This window comes from Amblyomma maculatum, unplaced genomic scaffold (genome assembly GCF_055883805.1).
Source record: "Amblyomma maculatum isolate TAMU_Amacu unplaced genomic scaffold, ASM5588380v1 scaffold_15, whole genome shotgun sequence".
In the NCBI taxonomy this organism is placed as follows: domain Eukaryota; kingdom Metazoa; phylum Arthropoda; class Arachnida; order Ixodida; family Ixodidae; genus Amblyomma; species Amblyomma maculatum.
The window spans coordinates 8423610-8436533 of NW_028146740.1; the positions used below are offsets into that span (position 1 = coordinate 8423610).

At 46.6% G+C, this 12924-nt stretch overlaps 1 pseudogene; it reads right to left on the reverse strand.

Annotated features, from left to right (window-relative positions):
* Positions 1 to 1851: 1851 nt before the first annotated feature.
* The window catches only part of LOC146172009 (transient receptor potential cation channel subfamily M member-like 2), a 765506-nt pseudogene continuing 754433 nt past the window's right edge, over positions 1852 to 12924 (reverse strand).

Genomic DNA, 12924 nt, shown 5'->3' on the forward strand with positions numbered 1-12924 from the left:
GACATACGCGCTACTGTTAAACTGTTAACTTCGTTTATTACTAGATAAGAGGGTGCGACCAGCGTCGGCCGAGGCGTAGGCCGAACTGCCGGGCGAAGAACGGAGGGAACGGAGGCCGGGGATGGGGCTTGCTTCCCAGAACCAGAGGAGGGCGAGGGAGCCCACCGTGGGGGGCGTCCCGCTGAGCGCAGGCAGGCGGCCAGTCCTCCCGGCGAAGCGCAGAGGGGTGCGGGCCTGTTCATTAGCGCGCACTGCTCCATTCACAACGGAACGGACGAGCACAGCACTTGGAACACAACAATATTATCCACTGTGTCGCTCAGGAGAGCCTTCCGTTCTACATGACGGTTAACATAATCAAATAAATCGCTTGTCTACCGTTTCTCCGAGGAGGAACTCGGAAAATAGCCCAATAGATGCTTGCTCACTTTCTCAATTGGGCGTCTATAGGCACATACTGTGAAAACCGCCGGGTTGAAAAGTGGTGCTTTTTTGTCCATGGAAATGGTGACAAGCGCGAACATATAGTGCTGCAATGTCGCTGGAGCCTTCGGTATGCAAGCCAGAATGCATGTTGAAACAACGGCGTCTCGGAGAGGCGCGACGAGGAGCATGTCGTGGACACGTACTGAGGGACGGTTAAAGTTCCACCTAAGCAACGCTTAAGAGCTGCGGTTCGGACTCCATGGTACATCCGTTGTATGGATAGTGGGAGTCGTCCAGAGTCCTCTGCATTACGTGACCAAGAAATAACGCGACAGTCTGCGAAAAGCTACCGCCATCGAAAAACTAAGGCTGTCCAAATGAAGCCAAAAATTAGCGGGCAAGTTCCTGTAACGGGGGCATATGCATAAATAAAAGGAACAATTGATCAAATAAATGTTTGACCTGTAAGGTTCGAACACAGCTGGTCAAGAGACGGGTAGCCCACGAAGGGACGTCACGGTGAAAGCGCTGTGGTGCTTATGACGCAGGTGTGTCATAGGTGTATTGATATTACATTAGGCGCTGCCTGACATATTGGCGCTGTGACGTCGTCTGGATCGCGCTCGGATCAAAATCTTTATTTCAAATAAGTTCTCAGTGGAAATGGTAAAGCTGGGATCATCGCTCACTAGATAGTGCAGGTTTTCATCGGGTCGTGTCCTGTGACGGCAGTCGTCGGCGATAGCCCGGTTAAGCCTAGCTGCGGGCCACTGCATTCAGCGTTCGGGGTTCAGAATTTGCTGGAAACGGGTCCGCCTGGTCAGGAACCTGGCTTCCCAGCAGTGTTCATATTTTGTCAGGTGCAAGCTGTCAATGCCGATGTCGGCTGCACGAAGGCGGGCAACTGGCGCTTGCGGGGTCATCGTGAAGTATTCTGAAAGGACTGGCTGTGCGCGGTCTGCTTGCTCCTGTCTTCGTGTTTTTTTTAATTTTTGGATGACCCTTACTCACAGGGCACCACAGAGAGTCCTACCTCAGCGATATTCAGGTCCACTGGTCTTTTCGTGCGCAGTCGGCCAGCCATCTCTTTTTCTCATGCAAGGACACCCATTTTTGTTTTGATTTCGTTTAAATGAACGGCGATAATTTTGGTTGATTGTTCTGCTATGCACAATCGAACCGCATTGTGTCACCCCAATTACATTTATTTTTTACCGTATAGATCAACAGCTTTGTGAAAGCGCTTCTCAAGGTTTCGAAAATATATATGTACACACTAGTTGTATTTTGTTTTCCTAAATATTGATAAAAGCGATGGCATTAATACTTTCAGTTGGGGCTAGGCACTCACGGTACACAAATAGCGACACAAAGTGCAGAGTGAAGAGACGGTCGCAGTTGAAAAAGCGCTAGAAAATAGTAAAGCTACGCGGCAGGTCGAGTGAACTTGTCCACAAGGTACGCGCTGTATAACGCCGGAAGCAGGGTCAGGGAAATGTTTGTTTCGTGGTGAGAGACGCACTTTTCTGCTTGCTTCTGCGGAGCGTTTTCGTCCGCAAAATCCAAGCTCTTGCTGTACTCGAGTGCCTTCTGCCGCCAGTAGTGGAAGTCCCTCTCAGACAACTTCTGCCCTTTCGCCATGCCGACGACCGTGAAATGGAGATGCCGGCCCTGCGAAAGGACAGGACTGTAAGCACCAGATTAAGTGTAAAGTTGTTTGCGACCTCTCAGGCTTGTCTGCGCTTCTCTTCCTTCAGTAGTCCTAAAGTTTAGCGAGTTCGGTTCCGCATTCACTTGGATACGACTCCTTGGAACTGAAGGTACTAAGTAATGATAAGGTTAGCCGGTACTTGCGAACCAATGTTGCCGCCACCCACCGCTCGAGCGCTTACTGCGAATGCGACTTCTCTGTCTCCAAAATAAAATTGTCCAAGATCTCAAAATTACAGGATTGCACTTAGCTTCACTTAAGAGCTGAATGGCGAAAGCCTTTTCCGCGTATTGCTTCTCTTTTACATTTTCTCTTATACCTCTGTTTCCTCTTTTGTACATGTTATATTTCCTTTATTTCTTCACTCACCTTATCAATTGGGACCTCGCATTTAAGGGAGTCAAGCCCTCGTCACCACCTACCACTAGCGCTCACTGTCATTAACTACTACGATTGGCCACAGTCACTGTCCATCCCTATCACTTTCATTAGCATTAGTCACCAACAATCACTAACCTTCATTTTCATTACACATCACTATTTCGTATTTATTATTTTTTTACTAAATACTGCCAATTGCCTCTTGGCAGTCAGAGCAGGAGTGGTTGCGATGTTCTTGAAACCGTGCCGAGTTGCATTTTGATGGCAGGAAAACAAAACATATAGTTGACAAACGAAATGCATGGAAAGAAAATCCAAATTTCGAAATGCGCCTAGATGGCGAAGAAAAATGGAGCATCGTTACAAAGAAATGCTTGCCGCGGCAATTACAAAAGATTCAACGGTAGACGCATCGTTCTTAGGTAAGGCGTTCCACTCGGCAATAATTTTAGGAAGGAAAGAAAAGCCGTAAGCATTGGTTTAAACTTGCGGCATTACAGTTGTTTTACTGTGCTTTCTGCTCAGTTTTCATAAATATGATTCTGACATGTTTGTTGCTAATATTGCACATCATTTGTAGGCGGTGTAGTTTACGGTGCATTTATAGAATTGGGCGCACAGCTGGTATTCTAAGTTCTGTAAAAGAAACACTTCTATTGTACGCGTTGTCGATGAATCCTAGCCCCCTTTTCTGCATCTATTAACTTTTATTTATGTTTTTTCTTGGTGTGAGGGCCCCACACAGTGCCTGCGTAGTCGAATAATGGCCTGACGAGCGTCGTGAAGGCCGCAAGTTTTGTTGCAGTGGTTCCGTGCTTCATACTGTGTTTTAGTAGCCAAGGCTTTTCTCTGACGCCAAAACAACATAGTAAACATGTGCATTCCACGTTAACTTTGAGTGAACTGGTCAACTTGTCTAACATCAATATTATTAACTTTGCAGGTATATAATAACGTTTCTTTATTTCTTGTGACTATCATATGAGCACATTTTGAGGCATTCAAGTTCATACACAAGATTTTCACTATAATTGCCGAAGATCATCACAAAGGGCAGTCTGATCGTGCACTGATTCAATATTCTGGTACGCAGTCATTATCAGAGAACCAGCAATGTACAGAGGATTTCAAATACAGATCATTTAAATAAATAAAAAAAGAAGAGGGCCAAGGACAGAACCTTGCGGTACTCCGGCTAATACAGGAGGAGATAAAGAATTCTAGTTTCCTTAATAGACATACTCTTTTCGGTGGGATAAATACAAATCAAGTCAACTCAAAATTTTTCATTTTGTAGTATACTTTCTAACCTCAGTATTAGCCTCCTGCGACAAACCCAATCAAATGCTTTTTTGAAGTCGAGCAAAAGTACATCGAATTTCCCACCCCCGTCCAAAGAGTAATAAGATCATTGGTAGTGTCAAATTGAATGGAGCAATGACGCGACCACAGGAAAAACACCACCTTTTATACGCCAGTGTACATCACATATATGATATTGCAAGAAACTAAAAAAAAAACTGTATAATATTAAGCCATATATTGTAGCGCCCGAAGAAACGCGATTGCTTCGACAAAGACGAAGCTAGTGTTGTGACGCGTGCTAGTTCCGCTGCTGTTGTGCTGCACTGTGCCGTTGCCCTGTTGACCCCAAGTCTCTGCTGCTGTCGTGTCCCTGTGCGCCAGGACGTGACATTGGTGCTGGTTATTGATTCTCATGCAGTGCACCCCAACGCGAAATTCGACCCAGTATTAACTCTTGGCCGCCGGATTTTCTTGAGTCGCAGCTGCACCTGAGATCCCCGCTACTCGCCGTCAGCAAGGCCAAGCGCCAGAATTTGGAACGTCATTATGGCCTTCCAGTCGCAACTGCCTGACAATGCAATTGCGACACGGATAGTCTACGTGCCTATAACACTAGACTGTCTCCTCGTTTCGTGGCGATGGTTTGGATGACATTGAATACTTGGTACAACATTATGAACAGGTCACTCGCCATTGGGTTGACACCAGATCAGTGCCTGCAGAACATTTGTTTCTCACTGCAGGCGCCGGCGAATTACCAAAGTACTGGTTCGAGAATCATGAAGCTTCGCTGACGCCTTGGGAGACGTGCAAGAGCGAACTGATACACACGTTTACGAACCAATACCGACGACAGCATGCTGAATAACTACTGCAAACCCGTATTCAGGGCCCAGCGGAGAGCGTCAGAAGCTTCGTCGATGACGTTCTGCGTTTAATTTCTCGCGCTGACTCTAGGGCTACAGAGGAGAAAAAGGTAAGCGCGTTGATGCTAGACATACGAAATGAAATTTTTTGTTGACTTATACGAATTCCATCTACTACAGTAGCGAGGTTTGTCACCGAAGCGACTACTATCGAGCGGACGTTAGCCACAACGAACACGCACTATCAGCGATTGGGCAACAACTTCCCGATCTTGTCCAGCCTTAACTCTTCTGGTCCAGGAGGTTTTGGCATCGCCGATATTCGCGATATCCGCGAAATCGTGCACACAAGAGCTCAAGAGGGTTTTTCGTGCTTCAGAGCATTGTTCCCTAGCAGAAATTACTTTCAGCCGTTCCGGAAGAAGTGCAACAGGCTTCACAAGGAGTACCAGCTGTTGCTCTAGACACACAACCGACGGTGAGCTATGCTGCTATTGCCCGTCGTCCGCCTCCCGCCACTCGCCAGTACACCAGTGCTGAGGATCTCGGCGTCGCGAATATATGCCCCGGTATGAAGCACCCATGGAGCCACGATGGCGAAGTCGAAAGACAGACTCCTCCCGCCGTTGTGTTATTACTGCGGTGAGCCGGACGACATGCATCGTCGTTGCCCTTATCGAGAACTCAGCCTTCGACGGTTCAGCCGACGTGATCCGCGCCCCCGGTACTGTTAACAGCCGCAGGAGATCCAGGAGTATCTTCCATGTTTTCCATAGTCAGCAGTGCAAGCTTCACGTCCATCGCGCTCCCCGTCTCCACCTCGCCAAGTTTCCCCTCCCCGCGGCTCTCGCCGTCAGGGTCTGTCCCCTTTTCCTCGTGGGGAAAACTAAGTACGGCGACACCTGGAGGCGGCGCTGCCGAAGTCGGCCGAAACAAAGGGCCTCCATGTACGCTACAACGTAGCGCGCAACGAACGATTGCACCCTTGGCGACAGAAACGGATATGAAGTTTCCAGTAACGTCAAGATAATAATCGATGGTCACGAAGTTGCCGCGCCCGTTGACACCGGTGCTGATTTTTCGGTATTTAGTGGAGAATTTTGCCGCCGAATGCGAAAAGTGACTACCCCGTTAGATGGCCCTGCAATACGAACCGCGGGAGGTCACCTAGTATACTCATAGGGAAAATGCATCACCCGCATTGAAATTCATGATGAGACCTGCCCAGCGAAATTTGTAATTGTAGAGCATTGCTCTCAAGCTATTTTGGGAATTGACTTTTTTCGCGAGTATAGCCATACAAGTACTTTGTCGTGTACTTTTTACCAAATCTCTCATGGACCACCCACATAAAAAAATTACTGCCAAAGGTAACCGTACATTAGGTTATTTAAAACGTAACCTCAGAGGTGCACTTTCTTCCACGCGGCAGCTGGCATATGAAACATTTGTCCGCCCTCAACTTGAATACGCATCTTCCTTTTGGTCACCCCACCAACATTACTTAATTCTTTCCCTAGAGCGCGTAAAAATCGTGCCGCTCATTTCATTTCTCGCAACTATTGCCGACATTCCAGCATAACTAACATTAAGACGTCGTTATCCCTTCCATCCTTAGAATCTCGCAGAACAATAGCACTTATCTGTCTCTTTCATAAAATTGTTTATAGCCATCATTTCTTTACACTACCTCTCACAAAACTGGCCCGCACATGTCACCGATTGCATAATCACCCCAGTTTTAAACGCCTTTCGGGAAGAACCACTGCATTCAACTCATCAGCCCTGCATCGTGCAATCATTTATTGGAATAGTCTTCTTGACAACATTGTTCACAATTCAGATTATGTTATTTTCAAAAAAAAAATAAGCAGCATTTTGTTCTGAAGTGCGTTCTATAGCGTGCTTTTCAAATTTTGTTCTCTTTTCTTGTGTTTGCCATTGTATAACGATAACGTTTTGAAACTAACGATGTTATAATAACAATCTTCACTTGCTACGGTTTCGCAACCAGGTTATGTAACCCCCCTCACATAATACTCAAATCGGAGCCCGTGAGGTATTTGAATAAATAAATAGCTCAGCAGAAGAAGGAACTGATGGTGGGCAGGTTAATCTGGTCTTTGATAAGCTAAACGTTAAAGTCACGTTGTACGGATCGGATGAGGCGAAGGGTGAGCGTTTTATTATTGCAGGCAAGAAGGCGTGACCTGTAAAATCGCGTAAGCGTGACATAACCATCCTCAATGTTAACTGCCGTAGCGTTGTCGATAAAAACGAGTGTTTAGAAGCGTTGTTCACCTGTCATAATCCTGATCTAGTTGTATTAACGGAAACATGGATGAGTGAAGGAGTTTTTGACAGTGAGTTCGTGCCAAGAAACTACAATACTTTTAGGAAAGATTGTGACCGAAGAGGAGGCAGTGTACCAGTTCTTTTTAAATCCTATTTACACGTTATAGCAATGCCTGACGTAACTGGCGTGAAAAGTATTTTTTTGTAAAGTTTAGTAAATGAAGTCCGTTACCTCCTGGGAGCAGCTTACAGGCCTCCGAATTCATCTGTCATTGTAATAGAGCAGCAGAATCAATATACGCATCGTCACATAAGGTCTGCGGAGAGAGTTATTCTGGCAGGTGATTTCAACCTTCCTAGTCTTGACTGGAACAAATTCTCGATATCCACTGCCAAGAGTGTCAGAACGAAATGTTAGATATTGTGCTTAATTATGATCTTTTGCAAGCTGTCAATGAACCAACCAGAATTCAAAACAGTTCCGAGTCAGTCCTTGATCTGTTTTTTTTTTTAAGTGGTAGTATTAAGGACAACGTTCTTTGCAGTGTCAACTGTGGCGTTTTAGATCATAAAGCAGTAGTGTTGGTAAGTATTAAAACCAGCGGAAAGACGCAGAGAAGGAGAGAAGCACACAACACAACGCTGGACTGACAACTAAGTTTATTGCTAAGAAACTAGCATTCATATACACCCTTCAGCGAAGAAGCCACACATTGCGCATGTGGCAAGAGAAATAATAAGAATGATAATCACAGGGAAAATTACCTTATCAGCACGCTATCTATGTGCGCTGTAAAGAGCTTAGGAACTGAAATTATCTACCGTACAAGGTAACAAAGTTTAGCTAACACAAGTCTCATCATTTTTGATAATGTGACAAGCTTCCAGGATTTCGCGTTGGCTCATTGTTTTACCCCGCCCCAGGATGATTGTTTCCTTAAGCAGCGGCCTGAATTTATGCTTCCGGCAGTGTTTCGGCAAATTGGCCCGATCATCGGAAAGTAGGGATCTTTCATGCTCACGAAGTCGGGCGTTTAAACACTGACCTGTCTGCCCGACGTACATATTCCCGCATGATAACAGAATACAATAAACTTGAGTTGCACAGGTTACAAACTTCGTCTCATGGTTCACCGTGCATGTGACTTTACCTTATTGCTAATTCTCCTTCTTCCTTAACGTGGAGCAGAAAAAACCACTTGCACTCTATTAGGTTTGGGTCGCGCGCCTGGATATCATACCGCTGCCACCAGTTATTAGGTTTGGGTTTGCGTGCGCCTGCGTATCGCACCGCTGCCACCAGTTATTACATTTGGCTCGCGGCCCCTCAGTAGCGTTGGCCTGGCGTCTCCGTGGCTCGGCGGACGGCATCAACGGTCCCACCAAAGACGAGGTGTCTTCTAACGAAACAACCTTTACAACAACATCATGAAGAAACGGGCAGAGAAGCTGACCCGGAGAGAATACAGACACGCTCACACAGCTGGTGGCTAGCGTCGTTACAGCGACGCCTTCCAAAGTAATATCTGTCGCAGCGGGGTCTGCCGCTACTTTTCATGGGCCTGCCGGTTCACAAGGAAAGGGAGAGAGCCCTGCATGTTCAGACAAGGGGATGACTCAATCGCAGGTCGCGCGACCACATCTCCTCCACCTCCTGCAGACGGGCGAGGGCGACGCACTCTCCCTCGAGCTCCGGGCTTGGCCAGGGTTTGCACACACACGCACGCACACACATTTGGCGCGTGGCAAGATCACGTCGAGATTTGCCCTCGGGAGGAAGCATTGGGCGGCCGATGGACGGCACAGAAATGGCCGTACCGCTCGCTGTTCTGCCTGTGCGGTGGCCGCGTCAGCCGTCCAACTTGTCAGTGGCGAAACGTAACAACACTTTAGCGATTGGCGACCTTTTTTATGTTGTGTGAAAGCGTGTGCACGTAAGGCATTACTTCGATCTTTCTTTTTTCATTTTATCTGTCAGCTTCTTTGTTTCGCCTTTACTGCCTTCAGCGGTTTTTCAGATTTCTTTAATCACATGCACAGAAAACCTCGACACTATTAAATGTTTCTCTTGTTGCAGAAAGCTATCTTGCACGGTGTGAAAGCAGCTTTTCTGCAACGAGTTCTTGAGACACAGGTTAGCTTACTCCTTTTAGTTAATTTAGAATGGCATGGGCAGTAAGGTAGCAAGGCCTTTTTTTTTTTGTACGGGGAGCATAGGTCCAGCAAAGATGCCCGTTGTCATGATACGTCAGAACAATGTCTAAAAACCCTCGAGGAAGGCGATCCGGTCGGTCTCCCGCACACTAGGCGCACGTGTAGGACGTGGGAACGCGTCCATAATGCAAGAAGCAAACAGGCGGTGACGGCATGTAAACGAGCTCCTGGAAGTGATCGAGCGGCGGACTTATATTGGCTATATTATCTTTTGCTCATTATAGCGACGCCGGATTATCTGGAAAACGGGGCGTTAACACACAATGGCGGCGACCGCATAAGGTGGATTCTGACTAGTGTTGCAGATATCTGCGTGTATGGGCAGCCAGTAGGTGGTATACATACCCACTTATTGACCCGGCGCGTGCACAGGTGCAGGAGCCAAGATGCGAGGAGCCACGTATATGTGAGCACGTTCAGCGGGGGTGGCAGGCAGCGACGCATTGCAAAGTCCATGACCAACTCGTAGCGCTGAAACTTCCATATAGCATCCGAAACCGGGTCAACGTCCGCCGCTGTATTGCTACGGGAACAGGAAGCACATTTGGAAATATGTTTGAGTACATGTGACCACATGTGTTTGCTTCATCTATTTTTTTATCTACGGACTACGGTGCAACAATAGCACCGTTGGAGGAATGAACCTTATGCCACAATGAATAATAACTTTTCAAGCGTTTAGGCAAGACAGATTACGAAATGAAAACTCAGAAGTGCGACGGACTACGACGCAGCATTATTTAGCTTTCGCGGTAATTTAATACAAATAGTTTAAGTTGCGAATCGTTATCAATCGAATATTTAAGACCAACCCACAAGGTGAAGTAGATTAGTAAAAGGGAGTAATTACGCATTGACATCGTCCCAAGCGCAGCCAAACGGCTACAAAGCAAAACTATACAGCATTCTCAGACACTTGGTAGTTAAAGAAAAATTCGTCCTGAGTCGGCGATCCAACCCAGGACCACCGTCTATCCGGGGCAGTCACGCTACCAACTGTGCTAATCAGGACGGTCAGCAGAGCAGGTGGTAGGGCGAGAGCGAATTGATCGATGATTCGAAATGGGAACGATGTCATTCGAATATTTAGGGGAATACCCCAAGCTAGGGTAGATTTGTAATAAAGAAGCTATTACTCACTGACCTCCACCAAAGCGCAGCCAAACGGCTACAAAACAAATCTATAAGCATTCTGAGATTCTTCGCAGTTAAAGAAAAAAGAAAACCTCATCCTGATACGGGGAACAAAGCCGGGCCCACCGCCTATCCGGGACAGTTGCTCTACACACGGAGCTAACCAGGACGGTCAGCAGAGCCGGTGTTAGGGCGAGTGAGCATTGACCAGTAACTCGAAGTGAGAACAGTGTTATTGAATATTTAGGGGGAACCGCCAAGGTGGAGTAGATTCGTAATGAGGGAGCAATTACTAATTGGCATCCACCCAAGCGCAGCCAAACGGCTACAAAGCAAATCTGTGCAGCATTCTGAGATTCTTCGCGGTTAATGAGAAAAGAAAAACTCATCATGAACGGGCATCAAAGCCGGAACCACCGCCTATCCCGGACAGTGGCTCTACACACTTAGCTAATCAGGACTGTCAGCAGAGCCGGTGTTAGGTCGAGAGTGCATTGACCAGTAACTCGAAGCGAGAATGGTGTTATTTGACCATTTTAAGGGAACCGCCAAGGTTGAGTAGATTCCTTAATGAGCGAGCAATTACTAATTGGCATCCACCCAAGCGCAGCCAAACGGCTACAAAGCAAATCTACACAGTATTCTGAGATACTTCGTAGTTGAAGAAAAAAGAAAAACTCATCCTGATGCGGGGATCAAAGCCGGGACCACCGCGTATCCGGGACAGTCGCTCTACACACTGAGCCAACCAGGACGGTCACAGAGCTGGTGTTAGGGCGAGAGTGCATTGACCAGTAACTGGAAGTGGAAACGGTGTTATTCGAATATTTAAGGGGAATCTCCAAGGTGGAGTAGATTCGTAATTAGGGACCAATTACTAATTGGAATCAACCCAAGCGCAGCCAAACGGCTACAAAGCAAATCTACACAGTATTCTGAGATACATCGTAGTTGAAGAAAAAAGAAAAACTCATCCTGATGCGGGGATGAAAACCGGGGCCACCGCCAATCCGGGACAACCGTTATACACACTGAGCTAACCAGGACGGTCACAGAGCTGGTGTTAGGGCGAGAGTGCATCGACCAGTAACTGGAAGTGGAAACAGTGTTATTCGAGTATTTAGAAATATTTAGGGGGACCGCCAATGTGGAGAAGATTCGTAAGGAGGGAGCAATTACTAACTGGCATCCCCCAAGCGCAGCTAGGGTTCTTGGTAATGCTAGAACCCTAGCTAGTGAAGCTAGTTTAGCAGTGCTGTTAGAGGAACTAGAGGGCATGAAATGGGATGTCATAGGGCTTAGTGAGGTTAGGAGGCCGAATGAGGCATATAGTGTACTGAAGGATGGGCATGTACTGTGTTATCGAGGTTTACCAGAGAGGCGACAACTAGGAGTAGGTTTCCTTGTCAATAAGTATATAGCGGGTAATATAGATGAATTCTATAGTATTAATGAGAGGGTTGCAGGCATCATAATTAGGCTTAATAATCGGTATAAACTGAAGGTTGTACAGGCCTATGCACCTACATGTAGTCATGATGACCAGGCAGTTGAAAGCTTCTATGAAGATGTAGAATCGGCAATCCGAAAAGTAAAGACGCAGTATACTGTACTAATGGGTGACTTCAATGCCAAGGTAGGGAAAAAACAGGCAGGAGACAAGGCAGTAGGTGACTATGGCATTGGTTCTAGGAATAGCAGGGGGGAGTTACTAGTTGAGTTTGCAGAGCGCAATAACTTACGAATCATGAATACCTTCTTCAGCAAACGGAAGAACCGGAAATGGACATGGAAAAGTCCTAACGGAGAGACTAAAAATGAAATCGACTTCATAATGTGTTCAACCCCCGCCATTGTGCAAGATGTAAAGGTTATCGGGAAAGTGCGATGCAGTGACCACAGGATGGTGAGGTCCCGAATTAGCCTGAATCTGAAGAAGGAACGCAACAGATTAGTAAGAAAGAAACCCATCAACGAATTAGCAGTGAGGGGAGGGCAGAAGAGTTCAGGATCTCGTTACAGAATAGGTATTCAGCTCTAACTGAGGATGGAGACATTACCCTAGAGGCAAGGAACAATAATTTCAGAGATATCATTACTGAGTGCGCGGTAGAAGTAGGCGGTAGGATAGTTAGAGAGGATACCGGTAAGCTGTCTAAGGAGACAAAAGATTTGATTAAGAAACGCCAGAGTATGAAAGCTTCCAATCCAACAGAGCAGATCGAATTGGCCGAGATATCAAAGCTAATCAATAAGCGCAAGGTGGCCGATATAAGGAAGTATAACATGGAGAAAATTGAGGATGCTGTAAAGAACGGGGGAAGCCTTAAAGCGGTAAAGAAGAAATTGGGCATAGGCAATAACCAGATGTATGCGATAAGGGACAAGGCGGGCAACGTCATCACTAATATGGACAAGATAGTCAAAGTAGTCGAGGAGTTCTATACAGATCTCTACAGTAGCCAAAGTAGTCAAGAACGTAACGAGATTGGCGGTAGGGAAAAACAGTCAGACGTTCCACCAGTGACGAAGGACGAGGTCAAGAAAGCACTAGAAACTATGAAAAGGGGGAAATCAGCTGGAGAGGATCAC